Here is a 13242-nt window from a genome sequence, read left to right as displayed (position 1 = left end):
GGATTGATTGTATTGATTGAATGATCTGAGGATGCATTCAATTTGTACTTTTCTTCTTGACTGAGTGACTGGCATGTGGGTTCGATATGTCTGTGCACGATTTGTGATAACTGTGCTTAAAAGATCTTGATGTTGTTAATCAACCTTCCATAATACAATGGAATTATTTAAAACGTGACAGAAAATCGCCAGAAAATTCCTAAACTATCATAACATAATCAAAACTGTGAGCAAAAGAGCAATTTGTTTGAATGAGAACACTTATTTGGACTGCTGGCTGAATTTTCCATCTTCTTTCAATTTGGAAGATCGAAGATTGTGTAACTCATCATGTCAATCCCCACATCGAAGATTGTGTAACTCATCATGTCCCACAACCCAGATCTTCTTTTTATCCATTTCATCCTCAAATATGATTGTTTGTATTGCTTGCAGAGTTCTCAAAAGCTCTTTCATCCCTAAGTTTATGACTGATTCTTAACTTGGGAACATATTCTAGTACAAAAGTCAATGAAATGAAAAAGTCCCCTTTGTTTCCCCTTGTATGTTATAAAACTTTTTTTAAAAAAAAATCAGCATTTATTAGTTGACAAACTGCCAATGTTGACATGATCAAATGGTCCCAATTGAGGAAATCCTGTGATTATTGTCATGCATGATTCGATAAATATGTCAGCTTAGTGAAAAACAAAATATGGTTCATTATTTTATGCTGGGTAAACAGGAGCTCACGAAACAAAACCTTGTATGTTGGTACACAGTGAGTACATAGTATTTGTGTGACTGCGTCAAATGCACATGGGTGTGTGAGCGTGTATGCGTGTGTTCTTTCTTTTTTCTTTCTTAACACAGAGTATCAAAATAGGCGTTTTCACATCAGCCCGATTAAAATCCAAGCTCGAGATATTTTTCTCGATCGCAAATTAGCACGCTATTTCATTTCCTATTCACATCAGCCCGAACATTATCAAATAGCGCGCTAGTTCGCATTGATTATCCTGCTAGTTCGGAAATTTCCTGAGTTGGACTCGAGAAATTTTCTCGATCAATTAGCGCACTAATTCGTATTCACATTATCAAATAGCACGCTATTTCGTGATCGGGTTAATTTCCCCAAGTCAGAAAATAGTGCGCTATTTCGAAACATCGGGCAGATGTGAAAACACCTAGTGATGATGCCATAGTCTTTTTTTTATAGCTTGGGTTGGAATGTAACCAGGTGCATACATAAACACTCAGGCCAGGTGAGGTTGTTTAGAACCAGTTTCCATGGTGATGAATGGGTATGACATCATACTTTGGTACCCCATGCTCCTTGACATGTGCTTCATGATCAAAATGTTACTGAATGTTCTGAAGTCTGAAGTCAAACTGATATTTGGGGAAAATCACCCCAAATCCAATTCATTCTTCATGTTCTTTCAATTCCAAAAGCAGTAAAAAGTAGAGTTTACAACCAGCGATTGTTAGCCTTGCGAGATCGTAAGCAGTTTGACTGTGTCTTTAAATGGAGATGTTTGGTATGGTTAGTAACTTAGCTGATGATACATGTAGGCTGGTTAATACATTAGTGTAAGTGGTAGACCTGTGGCTGAACTTCAATTTCACCTTTTTTCTTCTACAGGTCTTCATCATAAAGTAAATCATTATTGTGTTCATGACTGATGGAACATGACTCAAGAAACCGTTAACTCTGTGTAAACGCGTTTTGATGACTAATGGCGTGCGCTTTCACGATCAACAATATTCAAGAAAGTCTAGAGATTTCCTCCACTTCCATGCATATCAACACGTGTGAGCTTTACTGTACACGGTTCACTCGTCTTCATTTCAATGAACTGTTGCCCCTGTTTCACTACATCCGTGGATTATGAATCTGACATTTGAGTTCAGGCTCCAAGTATTGATACTTTGAGATGGTTAAACTGTAAAAATTAATGGGATTACCTTAAAAGATAATCTCATGTCTGCATTCAAACATGCAGGTAAAAGTGATTCCAAGTAAAAAACTAAAAACACACACACAGAAAAACCAAACAAACAAAAACTGGGTCTCACTCATACACCACTCAACTTTTCTATTCATGAAAGAGATTCAAGTACTATTCTATTACTAGGACAAAACTGAAATAAGACAATCTCTCAGTGTTATTGTACAATTTTATTGCCTGAAAACACACACACACACACAAATTACTGGAAAATGAAAAGAAATTAATAATATGGAAGACCACATGCATGTGACCATATGCCCTGAAATACTCATTGAATTTTATACCTTTTCTGACTGACAGAGAGTCTTGTCTTCACATCTCATGCAACCCTCTTCTACAGTCACCTTTGACCCCTCACACACGAAATCTCCGGTCAGTAATTTTTAAATTGGTCCTTTCTTTGTCTTTTTTTTTTTGGTGAGATTTCATCAACAAATCACTGGACATAGGTACGAAAAGGCACTCTTCTCTCAAGCACAAAACAGCATTGAGCAGACGTGTGATACTGGTACCACCAGTGCGGTCATTTCAGAGACACCTTTATACTGGAAGCTCTGTTTGTCACTCAAAATATTGCCGTTTTGTGTGATTGTCTGTGTGTCACTCAAAACATTGCCATTTACACCACCATATCCTAAGCCGTAGCTCAGACCTGGCTCTTCCCTCTCTAGTGGCTGTTACAAACTCTGTTAGTTTAAATCTATACTGCTTCAATAATCAGAACCTATTTCAGAATTCTTGTATTGATTGGTATGAAATCTCATGACATCAGTTTGGAATCCTCTACCTTTGATTCCGACAGTAGTACTACACCGAATACTCCCGTTATTCTAACGGTTCAACATCATGTTGACAATGTTCGTGGGCTTGAATCCAACTGATAACATGGCTAAATTTGCTTCCTACAGGGTCATCTCAGAGACATCGCTTATGGAGTCATCAGCGTTAAGTTCTCCTTCACTCAGGCTCTCCCCCGCTTCTTGCCCGTCCGGGCTAGCAATGGATGGCAGGGTGACCTGGAATGACCGCTGCTCCCTTGCTCTTGCATGAGAGCCTCCGACGGCAACCTCGAGGGAGTCCTCCGAGAACATCCCGCTGGTTGCTAGGTGACTGGAGCCCCGCGGGATGGTGCCAGACGCGTTGAAACCGGAGTTTGCAATCTGGGTGAAAAGGCCAGACCCTTCGCTCATGGTTCCGCCATCTCCCTCGGTCTGGCTGAATGTCTGGCTGAGGTATCCAGACTTCAGGAGGGCATCCATGTTCATTGCATCAGGGGTCATGGTCCGTGTGCCAGGGTCACTTGCCATTGTTGAAAACAGACCTGGAAATTAAGTGAATAAAGCACACACAATTAAAACAAACTTCAGGAATAGAATTAATTCACAAATTATAATGACAATACCCTTAGTTCAGCTAAACCTTGCTGATCTTGATTGATATTCCTCATAGGGCATAAGGTTATTACGTGGAATTGCAACCACTAAAAAATAAAATCAAAAAGTAAAGGGCTGATTAGTAAAATCTTCAAATATCAGTAGAATTTGATTCTCCACTATTGCAAGAAAATGATGACTGCAAAAGGTATCCAAGTTGAACTTGGTAGAGTCTCCATCAACCATGTATTACCACAGATTTTTAGCATCTTCAGGTGTACATTCTGTGTGAGTTATGTTGGACTGAAATAGTCTCTGACTCATATGACCAATGTATCTATATGCAAAGTTTGAAGATACTTATGTGCGGGCATTTACGAGAAAATGGCAAAGAGGGAGCAACTTTTGCAACGTACTGGGTGGAGGTGGACGGTCTCTGTTAGAGGCCATGGTGTGAGTTTTCATATCAGCTTCTGGCATATCTCTGTCAGGATGTCCCACTGACTCCTCCTCTGCCTCCTCCTCCTCTCCACTCTCAGGGTCATTGCCGCCTCCAACAGTAATCACCCTGGCAACGGGGCTGGGTACGACTGGTGCCACACCCCTGAGCCTCGATTGCATCGGGGTGCCTCCAGTAGATGAGTCTGACACATTAGCTGCTGACACAACTTGGACCACGCCTGGATATCTGCCGGACTTGACTCCCCTTCCTTCCCCATCCTTCACCTCTCCATCCTCATCGGTGCTGGGGATGTCCTCGTCGGATGTTCCATGGCCGATGCCGTGTTGCTGGGGAGGCTGGCTGTGGTAGGCTCTCTGGTAGAGCATGTGCTCGGCGGGTGGCTGGAGGCTCGGTCTCTGACCTTCACTGACCTCGCCAACGCTGCTGCTGACGGTTCCGCTGCTGATGCTGAGAGGGGATGACACTGCAGATGGCTGAGTGACAGCGGGAGGGACGGCAACTTCAGGACCAGGGATCCCTTGATGTAGGCGAGCCAGCAAAGCAACGACAGGGTCCCGAGTAAGCTTCATCTTACTGGGGTGTACCTCTCCTTCGCTCCGGGGGTCCTCCTACATATAAACACGAAAAGTCCAGTGTTAATAAAAGGGGCTAACAGGTTCTTCTTGAAGTTCATGTCATTCATCAACACACTACAAAGCTATCTACAGCCACACAGATAGATGATAAAACACACTCTGAAACTCTAGTGGCTTTAAACAGACCACACGAACACAGATAAAGAAAGATGGGCAGAAAATATGAAAGATTGCAGAGGAGTTTGAACTATGAACCATCATCTGGATGAGCGTTCGTTTTATCACAATCAGTGGAAATTACCTTTGCTTGATAAGCTGCTGGCTCTGCAGGCTTCTTCAGATCGAGCGTTGTGGGAAGGACTTCCCACAACGCTCGATCTGAAGAAGCCTGCAGAGCCAGCAGGCGAAAGTCTTATCAAGAAAAGGTAATTTCCACTGATTGTGATAAAACGAACGCTCATCCAGTTGATTTTTCAATCAGATGAATCTTTTCAGCGAGTATGAACCATCATGTTCTTATTTGGGTATACTATAATCCGGATGAATTGGTATGAAAAGAAACATAGACAAATTCTTACCAAATTAAGCCACACAAGCTGATAAATTACTATGATTGCTTTTCCATGACAACAATGCAACAGTGTGGAGTGAAGATTTGATTTAAATCTTCATTAAAACCACTTTAGGAGTATTGTTTACTTGCATTCTGTACCCCTTTTTGCAGTATTCCTTCCATATCATGAGAGCATGGCACTGCACTGCACTGCAGTGGCATAAGTTGAATGTCAAAAACTACATCACATTTGTTTCCAAGATTAAGTGAAATGAATTTGAAGTCTGGCAAGAAAGAGACACTATCTTATGCCTGTCTTTGCCCTGTCAATCTCCAATATATTCCATATCGTACAGAATGGGAAACAATTGCAAAACTAAACTGTGGCAAGACTAAGCACGCTAAAAACTATGAAGTAGAATGTGAGTATGACGGACTATTTACACACCCAATTTTCTTACTCGTAAGACTGTTTGTGTGAGTAATTGAAGATCAAGCCTTTTGCATTGAAGTTCTTCCTAGCTAAATCTTACAAATACATTGACAAATTGACATCATCTGATGATTTCCCAAAATACTACTTGTGACTGTGAGGCACCTTACATGGACCAGTTGCTACCATGGAATTACCTATTAAAGTCTGTTTTCATACCTGGTCTTTATCAGGGTCGATGGATGCCTTGATGGTGCTTGTTGAGCTGCTCTGGGAACTCTCTTCAAAGGCTTCCATCTCTGGCACATCTGGACAAAACAATGGTGGAATCTCTCTTTCACAAACTGGATTTGATTCATTTGAAGGCTAACATGCCAAAACTTCTTATCAACATCCTAAATTTCTCGGCTGATGCTGGAATATCCTATCATTACACACATCATCAAAATAACAGAAGACCTCGTCAAGAGCCTGGGCCCATGTAGTTTAATGTCCCATAATGAAGAGATGTTAATGGCAAGGAAGTGTGACTACATACTCTTCATTGCACTAATGACGTTGATTATACTTGACTTTTTCATCTTGCAACTACACTACCATGTGAAACCTTCACAATTTTTGTTTACAATGTTTTTCATTGTAAAATGATGTAGTCTTCTACTCTTTGGTATAAAGACACAGTCACACACAAGGCAATGGGACTAGACAATGGAACTAATAGTACATTAGTCTATTGTGCATGTTTTAGCCAAATGTGTACAAACAGCGGAAATCTGACAAAAATTCAGTGGAGGTGACTTACAACTTACAGAAAGCCATATTGATACATTCCACTACCAACCAACTTTCTTCTCCTACACAAAATGAACTACTGTAAAACACAATATTTTCGCAGCATGAAACTTTCGCAAATTGGAGCCAACAGCCTTTTTTGTAGCATGAAATTTTCGTGAGTTGCCTCTAATATTCAATGCACACAGTGTAAACAAGAACTTTCATGTGCATTTTAATTTTGCGAATCTTGGTTCTCGCGAAATTTGTGAAATTAAAATGCACACGAACATTACTTGTTTTACAGTATTTCCATGCATTTCTGCACGATTCACATGTAGTACTCATAATTTATCCACAATCAGTCAGTGGCTAAAATTCCACATTATCATTATGAGACCAGTATTGCTTGTGGCAAATCATCTTCAATAGAGTCCATTTCTATTCCCCCCCCCCCCCCCCCCCAATCAACAACAAGATCAGATTCCACCGTTACCAGGTATGTACTCTGATTACAGGCATTTTCTAGCAATCCACATGCACATGGCTGATGAGTTTGATAGGTGGAATATGACTTTCTATTGATAAAGCCCTGGCAAGTTAAATATAGGAAAATCTTACCACGATGCTTTTGCAACAGACTGCATTACAACCACTTCTTACAAACCGGTGTGCAATAAGAACCAATAAATACAAAGTTTGGTGATCCTTTTCCTGAATCTTTACATTGATTTCTTGGCATCTATTTTGCATTAAAGCAATTTCCATTCCCAATTCTTCTACTCTACACATAAAGTCACACTGTGAACTTTTGTTCGTCAACTGTCTCACCAAACAGGGTCTCGTCGGGTACACGCCCTTCCTCGCTCTTGCTGATAAGCCACTCCCCCTCCGAGATCTCCCTCCCTGTAGACTGGGTAGTGGTGGAGTCCTGTGGAGTTGTCTCTGTGGTGGTCGTGGAGCTGGACGAGTCCACACTGTCAGGTGTAGGGGTGGCAGGCTTGGGAGGGGGTGAAGGCGATGGGGCAGGAGGGAGTGGTGATGGCTCTCGGGGTTCGGGACTTCAAAGAACAAGAAAAGCATCACACAGGATCAACAATTATTGACTGTTTAAAACATGATTAACAATTCCCTCAACCACAATTCCTTCAACCACAAATCTTACAGAATGCAAAATTCTGAGGTTTCGAGACTGTATGCATAGCATTTGGGAAGAGATCCTTTCATTCTGTAAGTGTAACGCCTTCTTGATCCCCGAAAAGACTTGACAATCATACAACAAATATACTAGATTTCTTGATGAATGTCAACATAAAAATGAAAACTTACATACTGACATTGTCTCCCCATAGAGTTTTGACAAAAGGTTCATTATTCTTTTATTGGGCATCTATCACTTGGCATTAACATGTTGAGGACAAGTCCCAGAGTATACTCGGGCAGGTGTCCATGGAAAATGCGTATTGTACCAAAATCAGCCTGTCCTCAATGGGTTAAGTCCTTTTTTTGCCCAGTGTTCCCTAAAAATCTGGAATGGTCATGCCATTTTATTCTCTCAACAGCAAGTCTCCTGGCTACCTAATCAGATTGACTACACCTGTTGAGATAGCAGAAAGTCAGATGGTCTGTAAGGGCCGAGCCCTTACCTCGTGGGAAGTGGAGTCTCACGGAAGGTGTCCTCTTCTGGCTCGGGTGTCGTGGGACTCTGGGGCTCAGGCGTACAGGTAGGAGTAACCATGGGTTCAAGGGGTGCCTCCAGAGGGGAGGGCGAACCTCTTGGGGAGGGCTGCGGTGTAGGGGCGTCCCCATCGAGCAGAAAGTTCTGAGGGGATGGCATGCTGATGGGTGGAGGAGTGGTCGGTGGGGTAATGACAGCTGAGGGACCAGGCAGTGCAATGGTTGCAGCTTCTGTCGCAAAGAAAGAGTGGATTGGAAATGTATATGAAAAATTTACAAATGTATATCATTAGAATCAACACAAATTCTTTTTGTCTACTGTTTTGAATTCCCTGCAGCATTAAACGCCTCCTTGCATTTTTCGGTTGAAAAGGTTTTTATGATTTCTTTCTTCTTTGTTAAAACCTTCATGACATTAAATGTCTCCTTGCATTTTCACATACTGAAGAAAGACTCAGGTAGCAGCAGATGTTTACGTGACAGGTTATTGAGAACTTCACTCAATGAATTGGGTATTTAGATAACAGATGAGTATACACCTGTCTGAGATGCCACTGAGCACTCAAGTCATTGTTATTAATAGATGATGAAGAGTGTACATATCAATACTTGATATTCAACAATGCAAAGGAGCCACAAATTACAAAATAATTTCACAAATTGTGCCATTTGGAGTTGACCATTTCCATGCCATGACAAAGGCTTATTAGACACATAGTCACAACTCCTTCCACACCAAACGAGCTTGACATGTTCTCTTAAAACATACAAAATCCATCTACCTTAAGCTCATTTGTTTTATTTGTGTTGGGACATTTCCAAAATTTACATTAGGTGAAGTGTTACTGCCCATTTACCAACAGCTACATTGCACAGTACAAGGGCAAATGGAAAATCCACACATTTGCGAGCTAAAATATTACAAAAAAGAACAGCAGCAATTATTCATCAACCAAATACGAGTAGATGATCCGTTCTCATATTGAAAAACAAAAGCCTATCCAACAACATTGAGTGATAGAAATAACAGAAATGGCTTCCGTAATCATCTCTTAATCTTCAGATACACTGTATATTGAATAAAGCCTTGTTAACCCACTGAAGTTGAGCTAATTTTGCTCAAACACGCATTTCCCATAAACATCTGCCCAAGTATACTCGAGACCATGTAGTTTTCAACGGGTTAAAAGCTCTTTAGCTTGTTGACATAACACCTTACTACAATCAACATATTCAATGTATGGGAGGAACAGGCAATCATCTTTGGGTGGTGATTCATTTGACGTAATCTGAGTCTTTGGTATTTGAATTGGCAGTCTTTGCTGGCTTTCTCTCCTCTGCCATGGCAGTGTCCCACTAATGAATGCTTGACCACAAAAGCTGACCTACAGGCCAACTGCAGCTTTTGTACTATTTGGTCATCTTAGTCTCCAAATGAACTTCTTATGAAGCAGACAAAGTAAATAATATGTCAATACTATACAAAATGAGACCTGAAAACCCATACAAAATCAGAACATACACAATCTCATGTTGGCACTTCTGCCTGTTGATCAACAAAGCACAATTAGGTTAGATAACAGCAGGGTGTTAAGGTCAAAAGCTTCATTAAATGCTGATCCGCTTCAGCCTCTGGGAAAAACAACAAAAAAACATGCTAGTTTCATCAAATATCTCACTGGGTAAACAATGTGGTTATTACCTGTGGATGCAGCCTGGTCATGTACGAGGTCCTTGAGGCTTTCTGTCTCAGATTCTGCAGCGCAAGATGACACCTCCACGTCCCCCTCGATGCTAGCTTCTGGTGTGAGGATGCGATCCGTGGGGTGGGGGAAGGCTCCCGAAACGGCTGTGGGATCGGTGAGGCGGGTGGGGTTGGTGGTGGTGTCTGTAGAGGAGATCTCTGTCTCACCTGAAAGCAGTAAAGATTGGTAGAGAAATACTGGATGACTTACTGGATCTATAAGAACAATAAGGCAATACCTGCTACAGAATTGTCAATAAAATTTGACGGCCATTCAAAGTTTTGAGTTGGGTGAAAGGTTAAATGTGGCATAGTGGCTAAGACTCTTGACTTTCAATGGGAGGACCCAAGTTTCATTCCGGCCCAGTACTTACACTGTATTTGCAACGTCCGCGCATACTTTTGTGAAGCCACACCCATTTTTGTAACGGAACGTCGCCCCAAAACAGGTACAATTTTGTGATTTTGTGTACATTTCCTATGGAAAACAGTGCTCTGTCATGAAAGTCATAAAAACCTGATTATTTTTACAATCAATCACTTTCATTGATTAATTTTGTGCTAATTATGGTAGAAAAGTGGTCAGTGACAATCTCCAATGAAAAAACAAAGAAAAAACAAAAGTTGAAAAAACACAGAAATACATAAGAAATTTTGAAAACTATAAAATACATAAGAATTGAAATGAGTTTTGGAAGTTTTTGTGATGTAAAATTTGTTGAATATGCTAAAACAGATTTACAGATCAAAAATTAGACTCTCAATGCTTTTAATTAGGCTAAAATACAATCTTGAGCTTAATTGGAAAATTAATTAATTAAAATTAGAAATTCATTGTTTCAAAAAATCTAATGACACAATCTTGTAGATTATGACGTGGGTCTCACGCATGCAAAATTTCATAGCGATCGCACCATCGATGGCCCAGATCTCGGGGGGGGGGGGGGGGGGGAGGGGGGGGGGGCGGAATCCATCCCCCCCAACCCCCCCCGGTCTGAGCATAGCCCAAAAAGCCCAGCCCTTTTAGGGTTAAAGGTGCATAGTCCCGGTAGTGTAGAGGGCGCTGTTGATGATACTGCAGATCACCATTAGCATTGATACAAAGAATACCGAAGTTGAGTTGTCATCAAGAGTAAAGTGCGTAGGTGTTGCTAAGTAACATTGCCTTCGTTGTCTTCTCTGCGCATCGCGCAGCCTGTAGTAATGCCAGGGTGCGTGCTTATGTGCTTGTTATTATGACATCACAAAAGAAGTTTGCTAAAGCTGTCATCCCCCTCAGCCAAATCATCAGCCGAACTGTGATCGGACCACTGACTACAGTGAATCGGACTTCTTCGCACTTGGGAAGTGGACCACAGCGTAAGCGCCAAAGAGGAGTCGATAGCATAGGTCTCTATAGGAAACTTGTGCCGTGCGCCCACATACGCATTTGACTTAAACACTGGGACCATGCACCTTTAATAAACTTTATATGTTGACTTACAGGATGAGGAGATGGCTGCCTCTCATCCTGAGAATGGCGTGGTAAGTTGAGGGATGATCTTTCCAGCTCACGCTGACCCAGGCACAGGGCAATCTTCTCTTCCAGGACCTCCTGTACGAGACCAGAGACCAGGGCGGGGTCCACTGCCTGACCCGCATCCACAAAGAGTTGGAGGCCTCCTCCCCCCATTGCATGCACTGGGAGGGGAACAGGAAATGAGAAAAGATTGAGAATGAATAATAGAGGCAGACATTTTGAGATGAAAAAAGGTGGCTGAAGAGATAGAGAGAGCAAAAGAGGTGAATTCAGTTTGGAAGGTGGACAAACAGGGTGGTAAGACAGATTGCAAATAAAATCACATTTGTGTCATATGAATATTGAAATTTATGAAATTCAATAGAATGGATTTGAATTGAATAATAGGAGTGATCAATGCAAGTCAGTGAGCCCTTGGATACCAGAAGTGAAAACTACAACTATAGAAGAACCAATGCAAGGCAAGGCGAAGGACAAATTATGCAAGGCAAAGGACAAATTATGCAAATAGTGCAACAAAAGTGTGCAAATGGGGGGGGGGGGGGGGAACACACACACTCAAGGGAGGTAAAGGTCCCATTTTATTTTCTCTTGTCAATTGCAAAGAATGAAAGGTATCACTTCACTGTCTAGTCTTTGCAGTAGCAGGGAAGGACTCATTTTATCAACTTCTTCTAAAGATGGGTGTACAATCCACATCTCCTTATATGTGAGAGATTCTCATCAAAGTTCCCTCATACAGGAAACACACTTACAGTCTTCGTCCTCCTCTGACGGAACCGGGCTGACGGACCTCTGTCTCTCTCGGCTTGCAGTCGGTGGTAGGTCAGGTCGTCTGAAATACATCTCGCTGATCATCTTGGCCATTAGCTCCTGCTGAACCCTGCATTCCAGATCATAACAGATTATATCACAGAGATTATAACAGATAAAAACAGATTGTATCATCTTTTCTTTTTGAGCAAAGTTATTATGGCTTTTAAAAACAAAACAATCAAACTAGGAAGCAACCATCCTTCACTTACCAATCTGAAAGCACAAAACAATGCACACCATTGCACCTTATATAGAGCTCTGCCCAAAATAACAAAGTGGGCGTTACATGTACCTTTCACATATTAAACTCTGCATTCGTCAACCTGAAGGATGATTCCAGCCCTCTCTGGCTAGAACTTACAGACCTGGTAGCATAGGGAGAGATGGTTGGCCCGATTAAATAGATCTTCATTCACTGCCCAATGGGGGTACATTAGAAAACCACGACTAGCACAGGCCTACCAGAATAGAATTGCGTGCTGGTGAATGTTCGTGTGCTGCTCATAAAGCTGAGCCCAATTTATTACTGGGATTCCCGAATATCTCTGAATCAGGCCAGTCGTCCCACTACATGGTCTCCCGATGCTACCGAGTCTTTAACCACATGCTTTGAAGAAAATGGCTCATAATTAATTCTGTTTGTCTTTTCTTACAGCTCATCATCGCTGGGGTGACAAGACCTCGTATCTACAAAATGTGAAATGTTCAGGAGAGCAAAAAACATGGCAGCCAAAGCATTATAACAAAAGGAATTCCCTTTCCTTTGACATGCCGAGGTGGCTTCATTTTTGGCGTAAGACAGCTAGGATTTGGACAGGACATTACTTTACTGATTATCTGACCATTAATAAAAAAAGAGTCATTTTCACCAAAATTTGAGATACAAGGTCTTGTCACCCCATTGACATCATAGCACCCCCATCCCTCTCCCCTGGGTGTGGAAACAGCAAGGAAAGTGATTTTGGAAGGGTGACACACAACACACCATTCAACGGCTCTGTTCTGCAGCAGCTCTCTGTGACTGATGCCCGGCAGCCAGCTGGTCTGAAGACACCACCCTGACTGGCTCCATGGGAGGGAGCTGCCGAGGGGGGAACACAGGTCCGTGGTAGGATGGCTGCCTTTCCGTCACTCCCTGCAAAGCTATGCCAGTGCTCCCAGTCCAAAGAGTTTCCTCAGGGTCTTCTTCCTCTTCTTCATTGTCTTCATGATGCTTGGAAACAAAGATGCGAGGTATTTTTTTAGGCTAATTTCATTTTGCTTGGCAGCTTTCAGCACACTCTGTGGCTGCCCACCCCCTTCCTGCTCTGACTATTACAAAACT

General features: G+C 41.9%; 1 pseudogene; it reads right to left on the bottom strand.

Annotated features, from left to right (window-relative positions):
* Positions 1–2896: 2896 nt before the first annotated feature.
* Positions 2897–13131, bottom strand: LOC139730671 (uncharacterized; annotated as a pseudogene).
* Positions 13132–13242: the final 111 nt, after the last annotated feature.

Source organism: Diadema antillarum, unplaced genomic scaffold (genome assembly GCF_040938485.1).
Source record: "Diadema antillarum isolate AM-2024a unplaced genomic scaffold, OU_Dant_1.0 seq00000326_RagTag, whole genome shotgun sequence".
Lineage (NCBI taxonomy): Eukaryota > Metazoa > Echinodermata > Echinoidea > Diadematoida > Diadematidae > Diadema > Diadema antillarum.
Note: the sequence above shows the minus strand (reverse complement) of the source record. Positions and strands in the feature narration are given on the sequence as shown.